The following is a 16,063-nucleotide window of genomic DNA, read 5'->3' as shown; positions in this document are numbered from 1 at the left end:
AACTTGATTGGCAGATACTGATCCCATCTTCTGCATCACCTCAGCCCTGCATGTCTGGACAGCAGCTGTGTCCTGCCTGGTGCTAAAGGACTCTATGAAGTACCTGTCTCATCTGCCTTTGACCACATGTGCTGCTCAGGGACTTTAGACTGGATAACGAAGGAGAGGAGAAGGAAGAGATGTGGGCTGGTCCCAGACATTGCTGTTCCCTTCTCCATTCCTGCCACCCTTTGGAGCCATCTTTTCCCTGTTTGCCATTGGCTGTGGAGTAGCCAGGGATGTTCTTCATCAACTCCAATGGAAAAGGCAGAAAGGAAAATCCCCTACAGGAACTCCCACACTCTGCCCCTCCACCTTTTACCCTCAGCAGACTGGAATAGTTTCCACGGAAAGAAGGACAACTTAGAGGCCAAGGCTCGGATGCAAAACAACTTTAATGAATGTAAGGTAGAAACAGAGGTGGCTCACAGAAAGCACCAGGAGCAGCCACTAAGATGCAGTGGATCTCCTGCAGGGTGTCCCTCTGCCTGCCCAAAAGAGGGAGGGAAGGCAACAGGTCCCCCTAGGCTGGCCTAGGGAGATATGGAGAGCAAAGGAAAGACAAAAAGAAGGGAACAATGGCTCAGACACTAAATACCATGTCTTAAAGCTCTATCTCCAGCCCAGAGCCAGCTGCTGAGGTCTTGGAAGTTCCTGCATAAAGACTTTAGGCAGTTTTAGCAGGGACGGCATCTGCTGCCACCATAGCGATTGGTGATGCAGGAGAGGTCAAAACCACCAGAATTGATGGGCACTCCCTCAGAGCTGAGGATGTTGCCAACAGCAGCAGAGGTGGAGGATCCCACGGCGGTGTTCTGTGGGAAGGAGCTGAGGATGGGCCCGGGCAGGGTCACCACCACAGCCGGGGGCTGGATGGCGACATGGGAGTCCTGGCACTGCCTGACACAGCACTCATTGCAGCTGTTGGCCAGCGGGGTGGGGCCGCAGGGCTGGCAGCAAGGGTTGCAAGGCTGGCAGGACATGGCTCGGGGTCACAGGTGCACCTAGGATGGAAGGCAGGGAGAAGCACAGAGTGAGGACAGCAATGAGAAGCAGCACTGCACCCAAACCCTTTGATGCTGCTGCTGCTGTTGTTGTTTCTTTGCCTTGTTATATATATTCTAGTAAAGAACTGCGGTTCCTTTTCCTATATTTTTGTCTGACAGCCCCGTAATTTCAAAGTTATAATAACTTGGAGGGAAGGATGTAATATTTCCATTCCATGAAGGTTCCTGCCTTCCTTGGCAGACACCTGTCTTTTAAACAAAGACAATTGTCAGCATAAGGTAGAGTGAAAGTGAAGCAAGAAAGAGACATTAAATCAGAGAAAGAAAGGAAGACAGGCCACCAGTCCTGGCTCGAGCATTGATTCAGCTGATGGAGTATCCAGGCAGAACAAGGCCATTTGTCTCAGAAAAGTGCTATCCTGCCTCCACATGGCCCCCTCTCCAGCCACATCCCATTTGTTCTCACAGCTTCTTAGTAAGAATCCTCAGGTGGCTGCACAGCCATCAACCTGTGGGTTTGAGACATATAAGAGTCCCTTTTCTTCTGTGATCCTACACCAGTGCTTAGTGAGATGGACACAGATGGTGTCTGTGCCATGAACTCTGGGCAGGAAGAGCATGGGAGGAACCAAACAAGCTCCATGGGGACACTGTCTGCCTGAGCTGTTATTTTAAGCCCAGCTGTGCCTTCAGGAGTTTCTGAAGATGCTGTGAGAAAAAACAGGATGTGGCTGGAGAAGGGGCCATACAGAGGTAGGACAGCACTTTCCTGGAATAACTAACCTTGCTGTAGATCCTGAAGAGAAGCAAAACATGGGACAATAAAAGGAGACGAATGAGGTCACAATGTGCACATGAACTATAGGGGGGGATCAAGGTCACCAAAGACCCCTGAAGCTTCTGACCCATTTCCAGAAAAGTCTGAATGAACAGACTGTATGAGCAGTCATTTGCATAGAAAGCAAGAAACCTATATTTGGGGCAGACAAACCTATTCATGAAAAGGTATCCCCTCCAAATCTGGGCACTGGCCTCAGGACTTTGGACATCCAAGCACAGGTCAATGGATGCTGAAGCCAAGACTGACAGCTCATCCACTGGATTGTTCCAGAACTTTTTTTCCTCTCTGGTTCTCTCTCTTTATCTCTTTCTTTCCCTATATTCCTTTCTGTCTTTCTCCCATTAATTCATCTCCCCCTCTTTAATTTCTCTCTTCTCTTTCACCAAGCTGCTTAATCCAAAATCCACTGCCATGTGCTTATATAGTAGGTCTGGTATTACTATAACACATCAAGATCCACACTAAGTGTGTAATTTACTAATAAAACTTTTTTTTTTTTTAAATGCAGACTCTCTGACTTCTGCTATTCCTTTTAATTGTGAGCATTTATGAACTTTGAGTGTTTTCTGCACCTTAAGGATGGGACCCCACAGCCTGTGTAACTTGACTAGCAGCTGCCAGCCCTGGGCTCCGACAGCCCCTCTGAGCTGAGACCTCCAGCCAGGCAAGAGCTGCTCTTGAAGCAGCAGCAGGAGAAGAGGCTTCGCACTCACCTGATTCCTGAGGAGGAGGAGGTGAGAGAAGTGGATGAGAGAGCAGAGACTTGGGCTGCCTTTTATAGCAGTCCTGGCCTGCCTCAGGCCCAGAGGCACCTTAGTGGAAGTCATAATTTTCTGACCAGCTCATTTCAGATGCAAACTATCCCAGCTAATAATGGGGCTGTGTCCTGTTTTCCTGCACTGCTGCCTTTTCATTTCCTGGCTAATTCCGCGTGCTTTCCTATATGAAGATCTCTTTCTGTAAGTGTCAAGATGACAGCATCAAGGATTTCAGGGCAGAAAGACGTCAGCACAGGCAGAAGCCTCAGATTAATTGTTGTTGGCATCCCCTGTGGGCAGGTGGTGTTTACCTTTGTCATTCCTGTGGTCTTGGTGGTGGCAAAGTTGTCAGAAATTGGGCACTGCTCTTGTATTCTCTCCCACGTGCCCAAGGAGTCCGCTGTGAGGGGACATACTGCATCTCCACAATAGAGTTCTCAAATAATGAGGTTTCCTGACCTTATTTGAATGTACAGTTTTTTGTTTGTTCCATGAAGACACGTGTGTTAGTCTAGGCTTGTAGTAAAATCCCTGGTCAAATTGGCACAAAGATAATTCTAGGAGGCATTCAGAAACACATGGTTAACAAGGCAGTCATTTTTTACAACCAGTGTGAGTTCATGAGAGGAAAGCCCTGCTTGTCAAACTTAATTTTCTTTCACAACAGGGTAACCACCTAGCTGATGAATGGTAGCCAACTGATGCAATCTTTTATGCAATTCTGTGAAGTTTTTGATACTGTTTCTCATAGGATCCTTCTGGATAAAATGTCCAGGACACAGCTGGATAAATACATTGCGTGATGGGTGAGCAACTGGCTCATAGGTCAGGCACAAAGGGTGACAGTGGAGGGGTCACACAGAGTGAGGAGGACCTGGAGATGATTTGAGTGCTGGCAACTGAGACCAGTGCTTGGGTCTCACTAGGAGCAGATGAAGCCTTGTTTTCTGGACATAGGAAGAGCCAATCACTAACAGCTCCGAAGATCAACATGCTGCTGGTCAAGACTGGGCCAATGAGAGAGGTCGGTAATGCCTCTGTGATGACATATTTAAGAAGAAAATCAAAACAAAGTCACACAGTTTTTGTCTTTGTAGGGAAGAGGAGGAATTGAGAACATGTGAGGGAAACAGCACGGAAAACTGTCTCTCTGGACTCCTCTCCAGGAGCAGCGGAAGAAAATCTTGGTGATGAACTGACCCAAAAACCCCCATGCCCTGTCTCCCTGCATTGTTGGTGGGAAGGAGAGAGGGGCTGGGGGAGAAAAAGGTGTTTAAAGGGATTATTTTGCTTTTCATTATCCTTCTCTGATTCTGGTAGTAATAAAGTCACTTTGCAACTTTAAGTTGAGCCTGTTTTGCCCTTGAGGTGTTTTCTCCTGGTTCTTATCTCACTCATAAATTCTTTGTTACATTTTCCCCCCTCTCCACTGCCCAGCTGTAGCAGGGGAGGGTGAGCGAGTGACTTTTCTGAGTGCCTTGTGTTGGGCCAGTATCAAACCACAACACTTGCATAGCTTGAGCATGCTTGGTACCAGTTCCAACTTGTGAAATATCTGAGAACTGAATATAGCAACAGCAACTGGGCCCTTTAGCCATGCACTGAAGGAGGTATGAGATACATATCTGTCCATGTACACCAGACAACAGAACAGAAAAAAAGGAAGAGATGAAGCTGTGGGCTGTTCCCAGACACTGGTTTTTTTTTATCCCCACTACCAGTATGTTTTGGATTGGTGGTCTAATCGCCATTGGCTGTAGAGTAGCAGGGGATGTCTTCATCAGCTCCAAGGGAAAAGGCACAAAGTAAAACCCACTGCAGGTTCTCCCACCGTCTTCTTTCTCTTTTTTCCTGAGCAGACTGGAATAGTTCCCACATGGAATATGAGGGGCAGACACTAAGATGCTGTGGAGATTCTGCAGGTTGTCCATCAGCCTCTCCTGTGGAAGGAGGGAGGGCAACATGTCCTCACTAGACTGGCCTGGGGAGATAAAGAAAGCAAAAGAAAGAGAAAAGTGGAAGAAGGAAATAGCAACCTAAAGCTCTGTCATGTGCCCAAACAATGGAGATCTTGGGCATGAAGGTGAGAAGCATAAAAGTGGTGCCCCTTTCCTGACAACTTTGCCATAAACAAATCTAAAGGCATGAAACAGGGTCACATCACCTGCCCATAGGGGATGCTGCCAGCCCTTGATCTGAGCATTGTGCCTGTGCTAATGTCTTTCTGCCCTAATATTCTTGAACCTCTCATCTTGACACTTACTTGACACTTTGCATAAAAGAAACCACGTGGAATGTACTAGGAAATGAAAAGGGAGCAGTGCAGGAAAACAGGACACAGCCCCATTATTAGCTGGGATAGTTTGCATCTGAAATGAGCTGGTCAGAAAATTATGGCTTCCACAAAGGGGCCTCTAGGCCTGAGGCAGGCCAGGACTGCTATAAAAGGCAGCCCAAGTCTCTGCTCTCTCATCCACTTCTCTCACCTTCTCCTCAGGAATCAGGTGAGTGGGAAACCTCTTTCTTGCTTCAAGAGCAGCTCTAGCCTGGCTGGAGGTCTCAGCTCAGAGGGGCTGTTGGAGCCCAGGGCTGGGAGCTGCTTGTGCTGGGAGAGGGCAGGGGAGAGAAGGTCTTGTGCAGAGAGAGAGAGGCTGGGACTGGGCTGAGGTGGCTCCTGGGCTTTGAGCTGGGCAGTGCAATGTGGGCCAGGAGGTGCCTTGGCTGCAGGGGGTTTGGGTGCAGTGCTGCTTCTCATGTGTCCTCACTCTGTGCTTCTCCCTGCCCTCTGTGCCAGGTGCACCTGTGACCCCGAGCCATGTCCTGCCAGCCTTGCAACCCTTGCTGCCAGCCCTGCGGCCCCACCCCGCTGGCCAACAGCTGCAATGAGTGCTGTGTCAGGCAGTGCCAGGACTCCCACGTTGTCATTGAGCCCTCCCCCGTGGTGGTGACCCTGCCTGGCCCCATCCTCAGCTCCTTCCCACAGAACACTGTGGTGGGATCCTCCACCTCTGCTGCTGTTGGCAGCATCCTCAGCTCTGAGGGAGTGCCCATCAACTCTGGGGGCTTTGACCTCTCCTGCATCACCAACCGCTACAGTGGCAGCAGATGTCGTCCCTGCTAAATCGGCTGGCAACATCCTTGGGCAAGAACCTCCATGACCTTAGCACCTGTCCTGGTCAGGAGATAGAGCTTTGGGACATTCTAATTAGAATGTCAAGCCATTGCCCCATTCTCCTCTCTCCTTTTGCTCTTTCATTTGCTCTCCATGTCTCCTCAAGCCAGTCTAGTGGAGAGCTGTTGCCCTCCCCTCCCTCTGCAGGCCAAGCAGAGGGACACCCCCACGGCATCTTAGTGGCTGCTCCTGGTGCCCTCTCTGAGCCACTCTGAGTATTTTTTTCCTCTACACTCAATAAAGCTTTTTTGCATCCAAGTATGGGCCTCTGAGTCCTCCTTCATTCTGTAACAACTCTTTCAGTCTGCTCAGGGAAAATAGCTGGAGAAAGAAAATGGTGAGATTCCCTGTAGTAGATTTTCCTTTGTGCCTTTACCTTTAGAGCTGACAAAGTCATCCATAGCTTCTCAGCAGCCAAAGGCTGTGAGACTCCCTCCAAAGGGTGGCGGGAATGGGGAAGGGAAAAACAATTCCTGGGGCCAGCCCACAGCCTCATCTCTTCCTTCTCCACCACTTGCTTACCTGGTTGAGGCTCCATGGCATGCAAACAGAAGCACAGGCAGATAAGATGCACTCCCTCAGCACAGGCAGGCAAAGCTGCTGACAGACAGTGCAGGGCTGAGACAATTCACAAGTTGGGATTGGTATCAGCCATACTCAGGGTATGCAGTGGTAAATGAATTTTGGTTGAGTTTGTGCAAATGACTTAATGTTTCACTAAAGGTTCACATTTCTTCCACTTATGGATGGATGTTATCTGAGCATCATCTTCCCTTTTGACCAAACCAGTGCCCAAGAGTATCAGGTAAAGGATGATCAACCTGGTGAACAAATGGTCTGCCAGAGACAGCCCACAGATCATGATGTCATAGAATGGTTTGGGTTAGAATGGATCATACAGAAAATCTAATTCCACCCAGGTGCCAGAATCACAGGTGCTTTTGTCTAGATCAGGATGTTCCCAGCCCCATAAGTGAGAGACTGGAAGGATTGCTGGCTTGAAGTATTTAATGTGATTTTGCGTGGAGAAAGGGGCAGCTTGGGCTCTGCCCTGGTGAGGCTATATCCTACTCCATACACCCCATTCCCTCAACTTGTATCCCAGCCCTTCAGAGGCTGCCGATCCCTGGAAAACCAGAGGCAATGCTCCACACCCTACTCCTGCAACCCAAAATAGCCCCAGAGTGTCAGATGGCTGGAAGTCCCACCAGGACTCAGAAAAGTAAAAGGGTATTTAACCTTGTGAGACACAAGGCAAGCACATATCTTGACCCTACCTGTTCTTGGAATCTTTATAGGCTGAACACCACTGGAACCAGAAATCGTAGCTGTGTTTTTTACTTTCTATTCCTTTTTTTCTTTCTCTCTTTCCCCTTCTTCTTCTAATTTGCTCCTCAGAATTTTGAGTAACTTAAAATCAGATGGGTTTAGAGTCTGTTAAATTGAATAGATTAATGCTTTGAGAAGTGCTCTGTGTTGACTGGATGCTGCTTGAAACCTTTTGTCAAAGTTCTTTGATTTTCTAAAGTTGGCAGTAAAGGGTTTCTTGTTTTTTGTGACCTCTTGAGAATATCTTCTTGGTGTTTCTCCTGTGTGTCTAACTCAGAGTACATGAAAAACCAAAGCTCTTTTAAGTGCCACACTGAATGAGATTTTGAGGGCCTTACATTTTAATTGGCACAGTGAGCAGGGTACTCTTGAGGTGATGAAGAGGTATTTTATACAGAGAGAACTGCTCTTTGCAAAAAAAGGAGAAATTAATTTTTGCTTGAAACTGATATTCTCCAGCAAAAAGATCATAGAATACTGGGTAAAAAACTGATCTGACCTGTTCTCCACTGTTACAAATAACTATGTAATTGCCGGCTTTTGCATTTATGTATTGGCTTTTGCAAATTATTATTAATCACAATTATTTCAATATAGCACGATTTGTAACTACTTTTAACTGCTTTAATATAGTATAATCTGTCAGTTTTTGTATGCAGTATGTAGCTTATATATAGCTTAGTCTTTTGCAAAGTATTAAAACAGACTATGTGTTAATGTTAAATGCCTTTATTTATGTTAAGAGCTATGTTGATTCAATGTACTTGTGGAGTATCTTATCTGAATGATAACAGTGAAAAGAACCAGGAGAATAAATACCAAGAGAAAAATGCAAGGAGAGATTTAATACTGTCCCTCCAGGTTATCAGAAAGTGTCAAACAATGGAACAGAGCTTGGAGAAGAAATTAAATATATGAATTTCATCTACAGGATGGCAGGAAGACAAGTCAAAAGTTGAGCCAAGCAAAAAAAATTCCCAGAACATATAAACCCACATGAATGTTTGAATATGTGTAATCCTCATGAATATGCATTTAACCAGTGTAATGAAAAAGTATGTAAGAAAATCGTTTAAGCTAATGAGCTGCTCCTGGCAGTTTGCCAAGCACCTCAGTGCTGGGTACTGTCCCTTTTATCCCTTACTATACTTTAAAAAATTTTAAAGAGTGAACCTTGTTTCTCATATCCACTGATAGAATTGCTAAAAGCTTATAAACATTGTCCAACCTCATAAAGAGGGATGTGGGCTAAGGAAAATTGGCAAAATTTGCAGTTAGTTGCAGAGAAAACTGGAACTTTGGCAAAAGATGGGGGGAACTCCAGCAAGGGAAAAGGCCTGGTATCCATACCCCTGGAGGCTGAACTCAAAGAGAAATATGTTGTGGAGCAGCAACAGAAAGATCTGATTGAGTTGCAAATATCCTTAGGGGCTGAAACAATAGTCCACTTCAGGGCAGATTGAGAATGGAATGCCCAGAAGAAGCTAGCCCAAAACCTGAAAAACCAGTTAAAAAAACTTGTCCAAAGCCAAAGAGCTTTGGAGTTGCAAATTAACACTGTTGGGGAAGGTGTAGAGAATTAATTAGAGTTTTTCAGCCCTGAGGAAAAGGTGGACCTCAAACATGACTTCACACTCCTCAGCCCTTGTGAGTTTAATGCAGCAAAACCAAACCCTCCCTGCACACTTAACTAGATCCACCTGTAAAAACCGAGGAGGCAGAGAGGGAGGCAGGACTCCCTGAGCCTGTTATCACTTCACTTCACTCTCCAGACAAGGGGTTTGAGTTAGGAAATCCAACTCTCCTTCAATGCCCTTCACCCCATGCTCTGCCTGCTTGCAAAGACAAAATTCATTTATCAGGAGGCAGAGTACTCAGTAATATTATCTCACTCTGCAACAGAACTGGTTAAGTTACCAGCGAAAATCTGCAATTGTCCCAAAGAAAATTGAACAGAGAAGGTTTTTTAAATTTCACTGATGGGGGTTGTCTTGGTTTAAGATAATTTAAAGAACAGGCAATCTAAAATGAGTAATCTTCCCTTAATTCCAATAAACCCCTTTCCACCAATAAAGAACAACATATGAGTAGATATAAGTGAAAAAAACCCAATGAACAGAACAGGCAAAAAATAACTGTAAATTACTGCTAGATACAAAAGTGCTGAACCTCAAAAAAGCCATGGGAACCAAAAGAGACATGAAATTCCAGAAATATCCTTCCCAAGGTCTCTGCATGGCTTGAGGGACAAGGGGAAGATGGCATGACACCCTTTCCTTCCAAGATGGCAGGTGACCCTCTGGTCCAGGGAAAAAAGAGACAAGATAATCGTAAATCCTGCTGGGAAAGGCAAAAACCTGTAGAGCAGTTCTAGTGGCTGATGAAGACTTGCCAGCTCATGTGGGGTCTGCACTGCTGCTGCTTCCTCCTGCCATTCGTGTGGCTCCCCTGATGCTGCTGCTGTGCTCTGCACTGTGCTTGTGGTGGAGGGGAAAGGACAGGTCTGTCCACAGCAGCATAGGGTGGTTTGACCCCAGGAACTTGCTTGCTGTTTCACTGCTGGCAAAGTTTTTAAAGTTAATTTCAAAAAAGTCTCTAATTGTAAAATTCAGTCTTTAGAGGTGGCTACAGTTGTAAATCCAAAGTAACTACCTTCAAAGCCAAGATGCCACCTTCACCAAAAGGTGAAGAAAAAGAGAGAAGAAGGCAAAGAAAAGAAAAAAGTGCCATGAAAGAGAAAGAGTTTCTGTTTCCATATTCTTCTTTCTTGGAGTGGGGGCTAATCCATCTTGACCAGCTTGCTGGAGCATGGCTGCCTGCAGAGACTGGCAGCACTTGTGCGATTCACCTCCAGGTAGCTCAAAAGCGCTACTCTCGGGATCTCCTCTGGTCTGGTCTGGTTGGGAAGATCCCGAGGTGTGTCTCTGTTAAAAGTCTCTTTTCCCCAACTCAGCAGCCGAAGAAGGAGTTGAGAAGTCTTAGGTTCACATTCTCAAGGTTGTTTATTATTTCTTTATCTCAAACATTTTCTGTCTGGCCTGCCAAGGTCTGTTCTGCAGGCTGGTCTGAGGCACACTCTCCGCCTTTCGGGCTGGTGCTATCTTTTATACTAAAAACTACGTATACTATGTTTACAGTTATGTTCTAATACCTATCACCTATGCTAGACAGTGACTTTCTACTCTAAACCAATCTGTGAATGCCAACATCATCCTGAACATGGATGCCAGGGAGAAGAAAGAAGAAGGATGGGGCACGCCCAAATCCCTCCATCTTGGAACTCCTGACCCCCATGTGCAGAATTCTAAACCCCCCTGTACCATGCTCCAAAATTTTTCCCTTCACCCTGTGATTGCTACTGCTATGCTACTTAAACTTTTGTGACCTGTAATTCTTCATATAAAGTTGGTAATTTGCTCCATGAGTTGAGATCGAATTCCCAGGTGTCTTTGGCATCCTGGCAGAGTCTCCAAGCCCCTGCCAGGGCTTTGAGCCATCCAGGGCATCCAGAGAGATGTCCTGGGTTCCGACATGCTACCTGTAGTCTCTCTGAGACAAGGGAACAAAAACAAAAAGAGAACCCAAAAATGAAGAAGCCTTTCTCCAAGCAAGACCAAGAGCCCAGCCAGGCAGTAGCCCATGGGGTGTTTGGTTCACAGGAATGGGGACTGCGACTGCGTAGCCTGAATATGGCAGATATTGATATCAGCTTGTGATTCACCTCAGCCTTGCATGTCTGGAAGACAGCCAGGTGATGAAGAAGTATATGGGTTGCATATCTCATCTGTCTATGACCATCTGTGCTGACCACAGACCTGTAGACCGTATGATGGAGAGGAGGAGAAGGCAGAGGTGAGGTTGTGGGCTGTCCCCAGAACTTTGTTTCCCATCTCTATTGCTGCGACCCTTCAAAGCCAGGTTTCCCTGAAGACCATTCTCTGTGGGGTAGCCAGGGAAGATTTTGACAGCTCCAAAAGAAAAGGCATGAAGTGAAATTCACTGCAGGGAGTTGCAACACTTGTTTTCTCCAACTTTTTCCTTGAGTTGACTGGAAGAGTTCCCGTGGAAACAAGGAGGATTTGGAGGCCATGGCTTGGTTGCAAAACAACTTTATTAAGACTAGAGAGGAAAAGAAGGTGCCTCACAAAGAGCACTTGGAAGACCAATAAGATGCAGTAGAGTTCCTGCAGGTTGTCCATCTGCCCACTCTAAAGAGGGAGGAAGAGGAAGGGCAACAAGTTCTCCCATGTTGATCTGGAGAGACACAGATAGCAAAAGAAAGAGATGAAGACGAGACAGGAGAAGAAGGGGACAGCAGATTGAAACTCTAATTATAATGTCCCAAAGCTCTATCTCCTGCTCAGAACCAGGTCCTGAGGTTGTGGAGGTTCTTGCCCGAGGATGTTGCCAGTAGATTTAGCAGGGACGGCACCTGCTGCTACCAAAGGAGTTGGTGATGCAGGAGAGGTCAAAACCCCCAGAGCTGATGGGCACTCCGCCACAGCTGAGGATGTTGCCAACAGCAGCAGAGGTGGAGGATCCCACGGCGGTGTTCTGTGGGAAGGAGCTGAGGATGGGGCCAGGCAGGGTCACCAGCACAGGGGAGGGCTCGATGACAACGTGGGAGCTCTGGCACTGCCTGACACAGCACTCATTGCAGCTGCTGGCCAGCGGGCAGGGGCCGCAGGGCTGGCAGCAAGGGTCGCAGGGCTTGCAGCAGGACATGGCTGGGGCTCACAGGTGCACCTGGCACAGAGGACAGCGAGAAGCACAGAGTGAGGACACATGAGAAGCAGCACTGCACCCAAACCCCCTGCAGCCAAGGCACCTCCTGGCCCACATTGCACTGCCCAGCTCAAAGCCCAGGAGCCACCTCAGCCCAGTCCCAGCCTCTCTCTCTCTGCACAAGACCTTCTCTCCCCTGCCCTCTCCCAGCACTAGCAGCTGCCAGCCCTGGGCTCCGACAGCCCCTCTGAGCTGAGACCTCCAGCCAGGCAAGAGCTGCTCTTGAAGCAGCAGCAGGAGAAGAGGCTTTGCACTCACCTGATTCCTGAGGAGGAGGAGGTGAGAGAAGTGGATGAGAGAGCAGAGACTTGGGCTGCCTTTTATAGCAGTCCTGGCCTGCCTCAGGCTCAGACGCTCCTTTGTGGAAGTGGTTATTTTGTGACCAGCTCATGGCAAATGCTAACCATCCCAGTTAATGGTAGGGGCTGTGTCCTGGTTTCCTGCACTGCTGCCTTTTCATTTCCTGGCTTCTGCCATATGACTTCCTATATGAAGGTCTCTTTCTGTAATTGCTGTGATGAGATGGTCAGTGATTTCCGAGGCAGAAAACGTCAGCACAGGCAGAACGCTCTGATCAAGGGCTGGTGGCATCCCTTGTGGTCAGGTGATGGTCACTTGGGTCATTTCTGATTGGATTGTTTATGGCAAAGTTGTCAGGAAATGGGCACCACTCTTGTGCTTCTTGCTCACAAGCCTAATAACTGCAACGTGAGGGGACATGACAGAGCTTTTGATGTTCTTTCCATATTCTACTCTGCTCCTTCTTATCTCCTGTTCTCTATATGTCCACAGGCTGGTGTAGTGGGGGTGTGTTGCCCTCTCTCCCTCAGCATGAGAGTCAGATGGACACCCTGCAGGAGCTGCACTGCATCTTAGTGGCTGCTCCTGGTTCCTTTTGTAAGCCACCTCCTCTTCTTCTTTAGACTCATTAATGTTGTGCATCCAGACCTGGGCCTCCAAGTCATCCTTTATTCTGTGGCAACACTTCCAGTCTGCTCAATGAAAAAGGTTGAGAAGCTGTGGGTGGGATTCCCTGTAGCAGATTTTACTTTGTGTCCTTTCTCTTGCAGTTGATGACGATGTCCCTGGCTACTGTGCAGCCAATGGCCATCAGGGAGATCCTGGACACAAAGAGTGGCAGCAGTGAATATGAGAAACAATCTTCACTTTGGGGGTAACAGCCCACAACCTCATCCCTTCCTTCTCCTCCTCTCCATTACAGGTCCATGAGCGTGGTCAAAGACATGACGCCCTTATGACATCTGTATAGTTCTTCAATACTGGCAGGGCCCAGCTGCTGTTCCAGACATGCAGGACTGAGGTGATTCACTAGTTGGGATCAGTGCTTGCCACAATCAGGCTGTGCAGAGAAAAGCAATGTGTAAGACTTGTCAATTGCTCCTCTAAATATTAACATTTTGCACAGCTGCAGCCTCCCTTAAAATGCAATAGCACAGAACAAATTTCTTATGCCTGGGAGCACACAAAGTTGCCTGTAGGATGGGTTTTGCTGTGTGGCTGACTGGCCTACTCATATGTTCTGGCCAATATTTCTGTTGGAGAACAGGAGAACCCTGTGCTTATGGTAGATTAACTCCTCTACTACTTGACCAAGAAGGTTTGAAACATGAAAGAGAGAAGTGTTCATCTTATTAGTTGACAGAGGACAGTGATCCTCAAGTTACCCTTTATAGTTACAGTGAACTGGTCACTGCTGCCTTTTGAACACCTGGAGTCGGGGTAACTGTGAACTATCACACCAAAGAGAACAATGTGTGCTTTAGTTAAAGATATAAATTACACTTCACAAGCATTGAGAGCCCTAAGTGCAGAAATGACACAAGTCAGAGAAGCTGCCCTTGGAAACTGAGCAACAATTGACTACTTGGTGTTGAGACATAATCAGGATGTGAAGAATTTAATGGGATGTGTTGGTTCAATCTTTCCAATAAGTCCTGACTAATAGAAAAGAAAGAAACAACTAAAGAAACTAGCCACAAGTGCTACAGAGACAGAAGGACTAGATTCTCTTGGCTGTTTTAGTGGGTGGGTTATTTCTCAGTTCCAGATGGTTAGGGTTAAAACAAGCTGTTGTAGTTACTGTGATGTGATGTGATGTGATGTGATGAGGTTTAATTCAGTGCTTACTGCTGTGCAGACTTGGTCAATATAATAACTGGATATGGCACTTTAAAGAAATTATATTAAAGTCTCAAAGTGGGGATTTGCTATGGAACAAGTTCTGTTTCTTCAGGAAGTTTTTGCAGCAGTGGGGGAAGATGGAAACTTCTTTTGACCTTAACACCTACTGTATGATCTCTGTATTCCTGGTTAATGCTTAGTTTTGCAGCAGGCAGTGCTTAGTACAAATACCAGAGGTTAATGTGGCCTAATGTTTCCTCATTTACTTATATTAGTGATTAATATGGATTAGCCAATATACTCTGTGGTAGTTGGTGTTTTTACAGTTGTTTTAATATAAAAGTTAGACCTTCTATGTTGGTCAGTTGTAATGGTTTCTACCATATACCCCATTTTGTTCCCTCTAATGGGTCAGACCTAAGTTATTTACCACAAAGTTTTCCTGCAACTTGTCTGCCCATAAGTGTGTTGGTCTCCCTGCTCCTCCCCTCATTCCCTTATAAACCCTTGTCACTCTCAGTTGTACTGCCTCTTACTCTTGTCACTCATTATTGTCACTCCCCTTGTGTTCTCAAATGTTCTGTGACAGTTAGCTCTGTCTCGATGGTTGATTGGCTTGTAAGGCTTCTTCCCTCCCCTGAATGATCCCTATTGGATTTGTTAAGTGATGTAATCCTCCCCTAAGAGTCCCTCATTGGATGAGAGTTGTACCATCCCCTCTTTAAAAATGCTAATCAGACCCATTTTCTCTGTCACTCATCCCTGACCTTCCCGAGAATAAACCTTCCTTGGATTTCATACGAGTGATCTCTCCCAATTTCCTTTGTCTCGGTTCCTCATACCTGGTTTCTCTGCTGTGCTACCCAGCCTGCTGCAGGGAGCCACAAACTCCCTGCGAGCACCGTCACCTGCAGAGGTCTCAGGCGAGATCTGGGGGCAGCCACTGTCATGCGTGCCCTGTGGTCACGGGAAGTGTGCTAGCCAGTGACTTTCTATCCTGTGGCCACAGCGTGTGGTCACAATTCTAGTTTTGCTTACAAAGTTTGTGTGTCAGAGTGAAGAATGATGGAGTAATACTTTATGACCTGACCACATATTTGGGATACTCTGGAAAAGATTCATCAGAAGATCTGGAATAATGTCCAAAAAAGTTGATGGAAATATTTAACCTATGTGCATGTATTCAAAAAAGTGATGAATATGTATTAGTTTTCAGAATACAGTCTTGCTTGTTAGGTTAGTGCAATTGCTCCTCTAAATATTAACATTTTGCACAGCTGCAGCCTCCCTTAAAATGCAATAGCACAGAACAAATTTCTTATGCCTGGGAGCACACAAAGTTGCCTGTAGGGTGGGTTTTGCTGTGTGGCTGACTGGCCTACTCATATGTTCTGGCCAATATTTCTGTTGGAGAACAGGAGAACCCTGTGCTTATGGTAGATTAACTCCTCTACTACTTGACCAAGAAGGTTTGAAACATGAAAGAGAGAAGTGTTCATCTTATTAGTTGACAGAGGACAGTGATCCTCAAGTTACCCTTTATAGTTACAGTGAACTGGTCACTGCTGCCTTTTGAACACCTGGAGTCGGGGTAACTGTGAACTATCACACCAAAGAGAACAATGTGTGCTTTAGTTAAAGATATAAATTACACTTCACAAGCATTGAGAGCCCTAAGTGCAGAAATGACACAAGTCAGAGAAGCTGCCCTTGGAAACTGAGCAACAATTGACTACTTGGTGTTGAGACATAATCAGGATGTGAAGAATTTAATGGGATGTGTTGGTTCAATCTTTCCAATAAGTCCTGACTAATAGAAAAGAAAGAAACAACTAAAGAAACTAGCCACAAGTGCTACAGGGACAGAAGGACTAGATTTCTCTTGTCTGGTTTCATGGCAACACACTCGAAACTTAGGATGGTTAAAACAATCTCTTGCGCTTATGTGATGTGGTACTCATGACCTTAATCACTTGTTATACTTGTGTAC

The 16,063-nt window shown here is 46.3% G+C and overlaps 3 pseudogenes; 1 reads left to right on the top strand and 2 right to left on the bottom strand.

The window, feature by feature from the left end:
- Nucleotides 1-716: 716 nt before the first annotated feature.
- On the bottom strand, nt 717-2,733 carry LOC121364346 (annotated as a pseudogene).
- Nucleotides 2,734-5,019: 2,286 nt separating this feature from the next.
- LOC121364345 lies at nt 5,020-5,766 on the top strand (annotated as a pseudogene).
- Nucleotides 5,767-11,562: 5,796 nt separating this feature from the next.
- On the bottom strand, nt 11,563-12,322 carry LOC121364347 (annotated as a pseudogene).
- Between the last annotated feature and the right edge of the window lie 3,741 nt (nt 12,323-16,063).

The sequence above is a fragment of the Pyrgilauda ruficollis genome, unplaced genomic scaffold (genome assembly GCF_017590135.1).
Source record: "Pyrgilauda ruficollis isolate IOZ18807 unplaced genomic scaffold, ASM1759013v1 scaffold800, whole genome shotgun sequence".
Taxonomy (NCBI): Eukaryota; Metazoa; Chordata; class Aves; order Passeriformes; family Passeridae; genus Pyrgilauda; species Pyrgilauda ruficollis.
Note: the sequence above shows the minus strand (reverse complement) of the source record. Positions and strands in the feature narration are given on the sequence as shown.